Source organism: Lycorma delicatula, chromosome 2 (assembly GCF_047948215.1).
Source record: "Lycorma delicatula isolate Av1 chromosome 2, ASM4794821v1, whole genome shotgun sequence".
NCBI lineage: Eukaryota > Metazoa > Arthropoda > Insecta > Hemiptera > Fulgoridae > Lycorma > Lycorma delicatula.
In genome coordinates this window covers 144406026-144419369 of record NC_134456.1, presented here as the reverse complement: position 1 = coordinate 144419369, position 13344 = coordinate 144406026, and the positions used below count along the sequence as shown (strand labels likewise).

Sequence of the window (13344 nt, the reverse complement as noted above, 5' to 3'; positions counted from 1 at the left end):
TTTATTTTACAAATATTGTTATTTTTTAATTGTTAACAAATTTTCCTAAGAAAAATATGATCTTAATTAGGCGTAATCTTGAGATACCGGGGGTGACCTTGCTCTACAACCTCACCCGTTTGACATTTTAAGTTGAAAATTTAATGATATCAGTGCCCTATATAGAGAAGTAATCCGAACAAGTTTAGTCAAAATCGGTCCAGTAGTTCTGGAGATATAAGGTGATTTAGAGGCCAACACTGAACACACACACACACACACACACACACACGTACATAGGAACATTAACATCCGGAAACTTTCCATCCAGTTTTTTGGATTTTTTTGTTCCTTAGGTCAAGATCCAGTGAAAACCGCGTATGCTTAATTTGGGCCGATTACCATATTTTTCCCTTCTAGAGCTATAGCTTTGCAATAGCGCTGTCTAGACGGGAAAGTAAAAATTAACAAGCTAATCTTACCACTTTCAGTTGTAGAACACTATATCTCAACTCTCAACTGTCACTCTCTCATCTGGGTGAAAATATATATAAAATTAGAAATATATAAATTAACAGTAGCATACTTATAGTAGTATGCTTTACAATAAATTATGTGTGGTACATGTAGAATTATTTTATAGTTTGTAACACTATTATTTATGCAGACTTATTAAAGTTTTGTTTGGGTAGAAGTTTCCATTTGATTACTGCAAACTGTCAGTAGTAAGTTTATAAATTTACATTCACTTTATGAATAAGAAAGTAGAAATAAGCTGATATTTAAGTAAAGAAAGGACAATTTTCGTTGACTTTCAAAATAATTTTACTAAACAAGAACGTAATTTCAACATACAAATGAACAAGAAGAATTCAGTCAATACTACGTCACCGCAAAAGTTTATGTTAAAGTAACATACGGTACATTTCCTTCTTACAAAATTGCTAAATAAATGTTAAAATCAGTTCTCGGTCTAATAATATTTCATTTTGTCACCTTCTAATTATGGGATTGTTGACGAGCTCCTGCATCAGACGTTTGAAAATTTAGAAATATATTTATGCTAAATATGGGAAAAAAATTATGGAGTTAATTTTTAATACTATAAAGTTTACTGAATCTTGTTTAAATGTGTTAATTGCAGAAAATTCCTGTGTTTATAAAATGTTCTACTTAAAAATAAAATAATAAAAAGTTAAATGAAATTTTTAATATTATATTACAAATTATAACAGCAAAAGCAAAATTAACAAACGGCAAGATTATGTGACATCTTTTATATTAATACAGAATATGATTTTATTTTATTTTTTTAAATATCTATCAGATGCAGGAAGTAGATTATTAAAACAACTTCAAGACATTAAAAACGGGTTTTAAAATATAAATATGTTTAAAAAATCATTAAACTAATTTATACTGAATATACATCAGTAAAAATTTTCTTTCCAATTACAGAAATTGTATAATATTATTACGCAGTAGTAATATTACAATTTGATTCTAATATACGTATCATTATTAATATAGTATTAAATTAAGATGATCAGGATTATAAGATTTTATAACTGAATATTAATTTAAAATCTTTAAACGTTAGATAAAACTTGATAGCATTAAATTATCAAGAACTATTTCCATGTAACTATAGAATCGCTAATTAGCAGTAACTATTATTTTTACGGTAGAACCTGTCTCGAAAAAGCCTCCATTTATAACAATGTTCTCTGTAGCTTCATTAATAAAGTGTTGCTCATTAACTTCAAAAGGTTCTTTGTAAGAACTATTTCTTATAATTTGAGTAACTAATTTATCATTTTTAAATATTTTGAATTTTAAAGTTTATTTGATTCTTTCAATATCTGTATTATTCTCTTAAATCCAGTAGATAAAATATTAAAATAATTTAATGACAGTATGGATTGTTTCAAACGATAGACTATCTACAAAGTTTTAGTTTCAATAAGTTTTGCTCTTATTGTGTCACTTTTATTAATTTAACAGTATATTATTTATTTATTATTTTTTAGTGCAGTCTGATTGTTCTGGATTATTATTAAATTATAAGTAATTAAATGACATAACCTAGAAAAATATATTTCAATTGAAATTCAAAAATAATAATTATTAGTAATAGTTTGAAAATAAAGATTTCAGTTTACAAACTGCATCATTAAATTACCTTAACGGGGAAAAAAGCTAAATTGTTTTTCAGATTTTCTGCAACTGTGGTTAAAGTTGTACTACAAGTAATGAAATTACTGTTTACATGCTGTTGTGTTGAGGGAATAGATGAATGAACTTAAAGGGTTGGTCTTGGATGGATGAAGAGGAGCCTGCTTAACTGTACTGCAAAATACATTAGTCTAACTACATTTAAAATCAGTAGCCCTACAATGAATATTACATCAACAGTGGAGTTTCTGATAACACAGTAATGTCTGATTGGGGAATTGAAACTCTGTTATCATTATCTAATAAAATTCAAATCAGGATATTTCTAGCGATGTATGCAGCGCAGTTAGGTTTTACATTTTTCAATTAGTACAAAATTCATCTTCATCGTCGTCATAAAAGAATAAATAAAAAAAACTGTTATTAGGTATCAGGCTGTAGATGCTAAAATTATAAGAAGTAAATATATGTACATATATGTGTTTGTTAAAAGCCAAAAAATAAAGGTTGTAGGCCATTTGACATAAAACACAAGCCATTATGAAAATAGAAAACCATTCTCAAGAATAACAAGCACCATGCCTAGGTTACTGGGGGGATGTGAGAAGTAAAATGCAATTTTCCATTGTCTTCTTTACTGAACCAAATATTTTTTTATATAATAAAAATAATAGCAAAATGTTTATTTCAGAATGAAGATTAGAAAAAATTATGTAAAATTTTATAGACATGGCCATGAACTGGTCGTCTGTCAGGTTGAGTTCAAATATTTAACAAGATAATTATAAACAATCACAAGATTATAATAATCTAATGATTATATATATAGTTTTATTTTGTCTACGTAGTGCACCCCGCATTCTAAGTATACTGACATTTCGCTCCTGTTAAATTTACCCAGTAAAATAATTCCGATCTTCGACTACATGATCCAGACGATGGAAAATATTGTAAAATAACGACTTTTCCGCACGCGCCATCCATTTCTCCTTTAAATCCTTCATGCATTCATTCACATCATTCAGCTGTACATTCCAATCACACACGCCATCCACACCCTCGCTAAACTCACAGCTATACTTTTTTGTCATTGACTTCCCCACACCCTGTACTATCTGATATTGCGCTCGATAACTTTAATAACAAGTTTACGCGGCCAACGATCTTCTTTTAGGTTTAATCTGTTTATAATTCTACTAAAAGTAAAATGAAATAAATTAATCTTATCCCTTTGCAAGTATATTAGATAATTAGGAGTGGACTGCAGCAAACAGAATAACGTTTTACAAAACGTTCTAGCAAAACTTCTTTGCAAGTATATTAGATAATTAGGAGTGGACTGCAGCAAACAGAATAACGTTTTAATAAAAAACTTTAACAAAACCTCTAATTCGAACATGTAATAACCCCAAATCTGTACTCCGTATGTTACCACCGCCCTCGTTATCGCTTCAAAAACGTCCCATTTACTTTTCACGTATTTCATTGTTAGCCAAAAAACCGCTCCACATATTATTCAGACAAGATTTGGCTACTGATACCCGTTCCCTTATGTGTTCTCCAAAAAAACAGCAAAGAAGTGAAAGTAACGCCCAAATATTTGTTTCTATTGACCACCTCGATTTGCTCATTTCCCCAAAACCATCTTTCATGTCTCGCTAACCGACCCTCCTCTCCTGAAAATCGTAATCTTTGTTTTTTCCATATTAATTATTAATCCCAATTGTTCACAGTATTTTTTTAAATCGTTAATCATTATCTGAAGCGCTCTTGGCGAGGACGCCACTAGCGTCAGATCATTAGCATTCAACAACCCTTTAATATTGAAATCCAAAAAGCCCTCCTCGATGCAATCTATACGATCATTGATAAACAATGAGAACAAAGCAGATAACAATAAACATCCCTGTTTTAAGCCGCTAAATGTACTAAACCCTCAGAACACCACACAAATACACGAGTCATTTTATACAATTCTCCAGTAACCATGCAAAACTTGTAAGAGAAACCCGTTTCATACAACTTATATAAAAGGGCCGATCTATCGATGCTATCAAAGGTGGCTTTAAAATCGACACACACAGTACACCTTACCACCCTTATTTCTAAGTTTCAAATTAATCAAAGTGTACAGATTAAATATATTGTCTACAGTAGAATAGCCTTTTCTAAACCCAACTTGAGACTCATTTAAAATATTATTGTCTCCTAGCCACGTTATTAGCCTGTTTAATAGAATACCTGAAAATAGTTTTGCTATTGTGTTAATAAACGAAATACCTCTGTAATTCTTAACATCCGACAGAGCTCCTTTTCTATCAATCGGGAATATAATTCCTTTCGAAAAATTACTGGGCACTTGACCGGTGTCTAAAAGATTATTAAATAATTTAACCAGTATTTTATTGAAATCCTTCGGTGGAGCTTTGTCAAATTCAAAGGGAACCGCATCTGTACCTGAGGCTTTATTTTCTTTTGCTTTCTGCAATACAGCATTTAATTCTTCGTCATCGATTGGAGAGTTTAAAGTTTTGTCCGTCCTAAACGGTAACGTATATGCGACTGAAACAGCCCCCATTCTCACAGATAATAGACAACGAAAATGCTGCACCCATTCACTTGCTGTAATTTCTCCCTTACATTTAAATCCCCCTTTTTTAAATATTTTAACTAGTTCCCAAAGATACCGTGAATCCCTAACTCTTAGAAGGTTTTCCCTTATGCTTTTAAAAAAATCAGATTTCTTTATATTACAGTGAGTATGATAATTCTTTTTTCCTTCAAATAAATATGGCGCATTTGTTCTGTATTAATCTGTCTATATAAATTTAAACAAGCAAAACATTCTTTTCTAGCCTTAAACATTCCCAGTCAAATCGTTTCTGCCTATGGGGTTCTTTAATGTTTCCTCTATTTGTCAAATTTCCTCCGGTTGCCTGATAAATCATACCTACTATTTTTCCCCCGTCCTGATCACTTTCCTCCAACAAAACCGCGTCCCGTGCTAAATTTTCCAATACATGCTTGTAACTCTCTATTTCTGCCGCAGACCAGCTCAGCTTCGGCAACAGACACAAAAACAATTATCATTTTTTAAATTCTGCCATTTTATTTTTACCTCAATCGGCATGTGATCCAAGAAATCTGCGGAAATAACTTGAAAGTCGTTAACTGTACTTAACAACTTTGTTGATATGCAACATAAATCAATAACTGAACTTCCCTTTCCCCAATAAAAGTCCATTCACCCTTCTCATCACTCCCTGTTCTCTCACTCATCACACACAGATTACACCTCTCACACAATTCAATCACTTTCCGCCCCCGAATATTTACCACCTCGTCCTTAGCACACCTAATTGCATTTGCATTCCATTCACTCTGCATTATTTCACCTGGCAGTACATGTCAATCTCCTATTCTACTATTAAAATACCCTCACAGTACAAAGGAAAACTTTTCGCCAGTGTTTTCCATAAAGCTCCATAATCTTCTAAAATCATCCTCCCACGTCCCACTACTGTTTAAGTAAACTAAAATTACGTACACACACAATCATCCAATTTTACTGTCATCGTTCTTTTCACCTCAGCTTAAAAATACCTACATTTTAAACCCCGCAAATTATATTTATAGGTTAGCATAATTTCACCTTATACCTTCCATAACCCGAACTTCTAATTGCTGGAACCCATACAACTTTATACTCCTGAAACAAATTTTCAGATCGTTCAGCTTTCTCATCATCCATCCAAGTCTCACTCAAGCAATCATACTTCTTTATAAACGAAAAAAAAATCGTACAACAATAACTTACCACTGAGTTCTGCTACATTATATCCTAGAATCTGAAGTATTTTATCTCTCTCCCCTTCTTAACAGACAACCTCACACTATTGAACCTCCCCGGTTTGTCAATTGATTTTTAACAATCTCCCCAAAGTCATAATTGGACATCTCCTTTAATTTTACCACGCTATCTTGTGATCCGCACATCAACCGTCCCGTCGCTGTCCAAGTAAATTTTTAACCCTTCACAGTCAGCTGGTCCACATTAATAATCATGTTTTTATTGTCTACCGCTTTAATAACTTTATTCGAATCGCCAGAAGCTTTCCGCTTTTTTCCTATTCTCCCAACAAAAGTCCTTGTGTACTACCATGCTAATTCCTTTTAACCTTATTGTGTTTTTTAATATATACTCAATATTGCTATGAAATGGAAAATGCGCAATAATGGGAGCTCTATCCCTTTTTTTACCAAGTGTGTGGACTCGATTAATCACTACTTGCGGATCTATTTGTAACACATCCCTACAGATGTTCCTCACATCAAAAGGCAATCCGCATCGGAATTAAATCTCAGCCCTTTGAATATTAAATTATTACTGCGTACCCGGTCTTCGTAATTATCAAGCCGGCTCAAACTTTTGGCGTTTTCTTCCTTCAAAATCCGCACTTCTTATTTCATCGATCCATTTTTCTCCGCGAGATCTCGAATCGCAGCCGATATACCCAAAATATCTTCTTTAGTTGCCAACTTGGCCATGTTTTCATCGGATAATTTCTTCATCATTACTTCCATGTCTTAAAGCAGTCTACATTTTTAAATCCAGGGATTCGTTTTGCTGCTTGGTCCTCCTCGTTAGGTGAATTAACTAGACGACCCCGTTTTCCTTTTTGAGACTGCGGCGTTTTATCCATAATTTAAACAAAAGTTGCAAAGAAACACTGACCAGTAATAATACAGTTTAAAATATTATAAATAATAATGTTTTATAAAATAAAAGGAACTGATTTGATGTAGGGAGGGTGTCAGATTTCATAAAATACGCAGAAAATATTATTATTAATCATAAGCAAAACACAGTTACTCATAACAACAGGTGTATCAACAAGCAACGCTGATAAACGAGCGCACTACAATACGTTCTTACTCCACCAAGGCTAGAACTCAACCCCCCAATTATTTTACATATCAGCATACCAAATCAATGAAGAAGAATTATTCTCTGTTCACTATAGGAACCGTCTGAATAATGAGCATTTCACATTACTTTCAGAAAAAGCAGCTTTGATTGTATCAATTATATCACTGACGGTTTGATTTACATGCACATGGCCATAAGATGCATTTTTGTTGTATAGAAAATTGTATAATATACTTTTTTCTTTTTTTTCCTGTTTAGCCTCCTGGAATTACCGTTCAAATATTGCTTTAGAGGATGAATGAGGATAATAATGTATGAGTGTAAATGAAATGTAGTCTTCATTCTACAATCTCAGTTCGACCATTCCTGAGATGTGTGGTTAATTTAAACCCAACCACCAAAGAACGTTGCTATCCACGATGTAGTATTCAAATTCGTATAAAAGTATCTACCTTTACTAGGACTTGAACGCTGGAACTTTCAACTTCCAAAGCAGCTGATTTGGCAAGACGCGTTCACCACTAGACCAACCCGGTAGGTTACATACAGTAATCTACAAACTTGGTCTCTCACGCCTGTTACCAGAGCATGCGATGGGGAAATAATAATAATAATAATGATAATTTTTTTTCAAGGAAAAACGAAATTTAGTATACTAAAAACAAAATAATAGAGCTCTAGATTTCGTTCCTTGAAATAATTTTTTTCTATTATAAAGTTCTTTTAGTAAATTTTACCTAACCTAATAAAATACAATAAATTTAAATTAGAACAAAATAATTAAAGACCGTCTCTTTTACGTAATAACTTGGAAGACGAGATTCCAGGATGATGAAAGCTAACTGTTCTATCTGTCTACATTTAATTTTGTTTTAACATAAATAAAAATTGAAAATAAAAATTTAATTGTTCTTTAAAGAATTTATAATAAAACTACACTACCTTTAAATTTTAATAGCAATTATATTTCTAAATCTTATTGTAGCTGCTTTATTCGAATTTTATTATTAAATTTATTTCTTTGCCCTTCCATGATTACAAACTAAAATGAAAATGAAAATGGGATATTAAATTGGAATGTGTATCTGTCATTAATTTACATTTTAAAATCTATTCTAAGGATTCCTTATACTTAAAATGGTGTAACATAAAAATGAGAAAAATATATAACGAAAAATATATAATAAAAATATATAACGAAAAATATATAATAAATATAAATATATATTTATTTTATAAATATATATAAAATAATTGTCTACACAATTTAACCTACCGGGTTGGGTTAAATTGTGTAAAGTGAAAAACTTATTTATATCTTCTTTGAGAAATAGTGGATTATACCCAGTGATTATATCCCTTCATTAAGAGAAACGTGTAAAATTATTAAAGAAACAATCCTCCACTAGTACGCTGTAGTACCAGTGTTGAATAATAATTTTTTTAACCAATAAAAACCGTGATATTCTCGTAATGAAAGCTCTTTTAGCTTTCACTAAACTAACTTCCTAATACTCTGGTGTTAAAGGGACATTTTACGTATTTATACTTAAATTACATATTTTACATAAGTAAAAAAGTGATGTGATTTGTGCTTCTATCATCCATATCGAAATGTTGAATAAAGTATGTTCCTTCTGATCGTTTTAAGTTAGCAGAGTTATTGCAACATATTGAATTTTATATTTATTGATTACATATACATCAATAACATAACATATGTTATCTAAAATATAAAATAAAAACATACAATTTTTTATGTAGGAGTATAAGAAAATAGTATAATAAAGGTAAAATAATTCTGGATTTTTTTTCATTCATATATTTTATTCTGTAAAGGATTTAATAAGTCCATAACTTCACATTCCAGAAAGTTTGGATTCAATTTGAGTAGGGTCAGAAAAAATGATTTTTTTAATTTAAAAAAAAATTGAAACAACCAGCATATATTTTTAAAATTGTAAAATTACCTTAAAATATTGACTTTTCTCTTTTTGTTTGAAAACTGTTATTTAAATTTTTAAAGCACCCTTTTAGTTCATGCTATTGTAAAAGTAAAAGTTAAGTCAAATAAAATCGACAGCTTATTCAGTTTTCTACGTTTATGAATCTTTACCTCAAAACAAAAATTTATGTAGTCACGGTACGGTTCAAAATTTAAAAAAAAGTTCTAATCTTTTAATATTTGAAATTACTTAGACTCGTTAAAATATAAGCAATTAAATATATAAATAAATCAAAATATATAAATCTTACGAATGGATTATTTAAAACCCAGAAAAACGTTTTTCAATTAAATTTTTTTTCTGTAAAATTAGTTATGAAGTTTATTAATTGGTAATAAAATTAGTTCACACATTTCTTCCAGAAATTACATTTTAACTTTTATGATTACACATTTTTAAGATTATTAAGTTCATTTAAAAATGAAACAAGTCCTTTAAGCACAATGTGAAGGAGGTGGATTTCATAACAGTTGGAAATAATTTAAAATAAATTGAGAAAATATAACTAAGATATTTATTCTAGTTCAGTACCTAAATTATACTAGTATAGTATATATACATTGTATCACGAAGTTCTCACAGGGCTTTCATGATCTATTCTACTCGTGAAAAATAATGGAAAAAGTTTCATATAACTACTAAACTGCTTCGTTTGCGAGTTACGGCTAATGAAATATTTCACTCGGATTTCAGCTACTCCGGTAAAATGAGATCGTACTGATGTTTTTAGGACGTTAATTAAGCGACGGAATTAGTGATTTCTTATGATGTTTTACATTAAAAAAAATCGAATAAAATAGGTCTCAGAACCTTTAGTTTTTGAGAAATCTGGGGGTTAAAACCAATAGAATGATGTAAAACCCTGTTTTTCATATTTGACGTATATACCTTTGTTAAATGGGTTATAAACATAAAATTGTTAAACAAAACTTGTAGAGAATTTAATTCTGAATAAAATAATGTAAGATAAGTTGAATAAAACAAAGATAAGTTAAAAAAATTGAGATTTTAATTAGAACATTCTGCGAGAGAAGGAGCAGGGTGGACAACTGAACAGATCGTGAGAAGAAACGGGATGCAACCATGTCTAGGGTGCCTTGGCTGACTCTGTTCAAATGAGGAGGCTAGGCTCCCCGATAATAACATACGGACCGTTCAGCAGAACACAGAAGACCAGCGAAAACCTCAAGAAGTGAGGTGTAAGATACCGGACTGGAGAGCGAAGGGATGACAGACAGCCCTCCGCAGAACTGGTGTTCATTCGTGCTTGCATGGATGGGCGGCAGTGATGATGCACGGGGACTCTGAACACACTGAGCTCGAAGGCACTTCCTGGGGCTGGACTAATGCTTAAATGCGTAATTTCTGGCCTCAAGAGGAGGGCTGGTGAGGTGTAGGTTTAGTTGGTAGGGCGCAGACTACATACGCCGTAACATCTGCGGAACCTGTTAGCGATCCCGACATTTTGTCCGTAAATGGGATTACTCCCTTAACCAGAGGAAAAAATAAAAAAAAAGATTTTATTTAGAAACAGTACATTACTACGTTTGTCAGAAAAGAACTTATTTAATGGAAGTAGCTTTCATAAAAAGAAAAACCAAACCAGTCTTATTTCAAAAACAGTTAATTTTCATCGAATGTATCGTAAATTTTAAGAAATTATCGAAAATATTAATGCACTTATGAAGTTATAGGAATATGGATTTTTTTCATCAATCTCTAATAAACATAAAAATTACGCTCGTAGAATTATAAACAAAGTATAAAAATATTAGTAAACTTAATAAACTTTTTATATTACAACCTTATTCTTAAGATGAAAAGTTATACATAAAATAGGTTGATGTGGCTTGAAATGACTTTATAGCCGGAGCAAAAATAATAATTCACAGTAATAGGTAACATGTAGTAAACCTTAATTTACTGGAGGAATTTGTATTTTTTCTGGAGGAAAAATATAATTCCTAGTTTATCATTATTTATTGCTATTGTTTGTTGTTAAATTTATTTAAAATATGAAATAATACATTTCTAATAAAAACACAAATAAAATTGCAACGGTTTCTTACTAAATATCGTAACTGAAGTGTAATTTTCCTGTTCCCACAAGTAATAAAATTTTATGTATATATCTTTATGTAATAAAAGTTGGCCTAAATGTGTCAAATTTCATGAAAAACACTCTTATATTTGAATAATTTGTATATAGCTATGTTAACATCCTTTTTTATTTTTTTATCTCTTGACGTCATATCATAAATCAATCCCCTTCCCTTACTTAGTGAAGTCAATGTAAAGTTCCATTGTTTCCTACAGCAAAGAGTACATTAATTTATTACCTTACCAAATTTTTATTGGGGTTATGAAGTATGTCTAGCATCTCATATATTAACAACATTATTTATAGTTACTTTCTGTGAAAGTAATGATGTTTAACTTACTACCTCAACAGAGGAATGTATCATATATTTCAGAAGCGATTCATTTGTACCAGTGTATTCCAATTGACGAAGAAAATAACGAACAAATAATTAATTAACTTTACTTTTACTTTCCCATGTAAACCGGGCCAAAAAAAACTGCATTCGTCTCATGACAGGTTGCCTACAACCACACTATCATGACACAGAGTTGAGCAAACAAATATTTTGTAATTTTATCCAATGGATATGTGCATGAATTAACTTCAAAAATTTAACTACATACAAAAGTTCAACATGTAAATCTTTTTAAAAAACCTATCGGAACGGAAATCTATTGACTTGTATTCTAATTTTATTTATGTCTGCCCTTTTGATGCGTTAAACTAAAAATTATTGTGAAAATTTCTCTTTGAAGAGTAATGTGTCTGGTATATTTAGACTTTCTTTTTGTTCTGTAACTATTATTAAGCTCTTGTTACACGTAGCATCGGTATTTTCGTACCGGGAATAATTATAACTATTTCTCTTTTAACCAACTATGAAATGAAACATGACCTTTCACACTGTAATATTATACGAAAACTAGAAGGGAAATAAATTTCTAGAATCATCAGGATTAAATGTAATTTCACTAAGATAAAATAAAATAAAGTTATTGAAATGCATTCCGTCCATTTTACGCTACTACGATAATCATTAACTCAATGCGTAAACACAATGCCTGGATAACAGCTAAATGATATACGAGTACTGCTAGAACATTCGTTTGTCTGTTATTAATCGTTGCATCCAAGTTTCCATAAGTTGTTCGAGGTTCTTTCGTAACAATGACCCTAAGTGAATCGAATGTCACAGATTCTAATGATTGTGATATGTAAATACATATTTTTATGTACTTATGACTGCATAAGTGTTTTATGATTACACATTCTTTTCACGCATAATATGGTTATTCCTCCCCGCCCGCTTTTAAATGTATCATTTATTTTTTAATTTCTAGTCAATTTTTCTTTCCACTTTTTGAAAAAAAGTTAGGTGTTTTAATACATAATTAGAGCAATAACAATTTTTTTTCTTTAAATATAGTTATTAATAAATAGTCCACATAGCGTAGTATTTTTGACAGCTCGTTTACTTATCATTAAACATGCGTGTCTTTCCCTCTCTATCTATCTATTAGTGTGTGTGTGTGTTCTTAAGATAAAGATGCTCATACTATGTTATATAAATTCTTACTCTTCATTACGTACGATGAAAACAAATTGAAATAAACATATTTAATTGCAACAACTACTATTATATCTGATTTATAGTTAGTGTTTCATGTATGTTTTAAATCATGCATTTGCTTCCCAAATGCTTATTTAAATAAAATTCGAATTATGAGGGATAAAATGCTGCATTACATCTTTTCTGTGTCAACAGAAAAGATGTTCTTTAGTTAAAGAATATTATATGCTTTTAATCTACTTAAAAATTGGCTTTCTGTTTTTATTTTATTACAGTATTATACATTAATTCTTAAAGTTAGACCTGACACTTCCAGAACTTATTACACGATAAATACTTTTAATGTGGATATGTCTACCTTTAGATACCATTTAGTTGCCGTCCTCTGTGGCGCAAGTGGTAGCGTCTTGGCCTTTCATCCGGTGGTCCCAAGTTCGAATTCCGGTCAGGCATGGCATTTTCACACACGCTACACGCTCTTATCCTCTAAAGAAATTTCTAACGGTGGTCCCGGAGATTAAAAAAAAATAGCATTTACTTAAGTCAAGCTTTAATAACTAAGAAATTTAGATTTACAGGATTTTAAATGAATCAAACTGAA

The 13344-nt window shown here is 30.8% G+C and overlaps 1 protein-coding gene across 1 annotated transcript in view; it reads left to right on the top strand.

The window, feature by feature from the left end:
- The window catches only part of LOC142319294 (neuroligin-4, X-linked-like), an 894612-nt gene that overhangs the window by 637775 nt on the left and 243493 nt on the right, over window positions 1-13344 (top strand). The gene's annotated exons all lie outside the window — the stretch shown is intronic.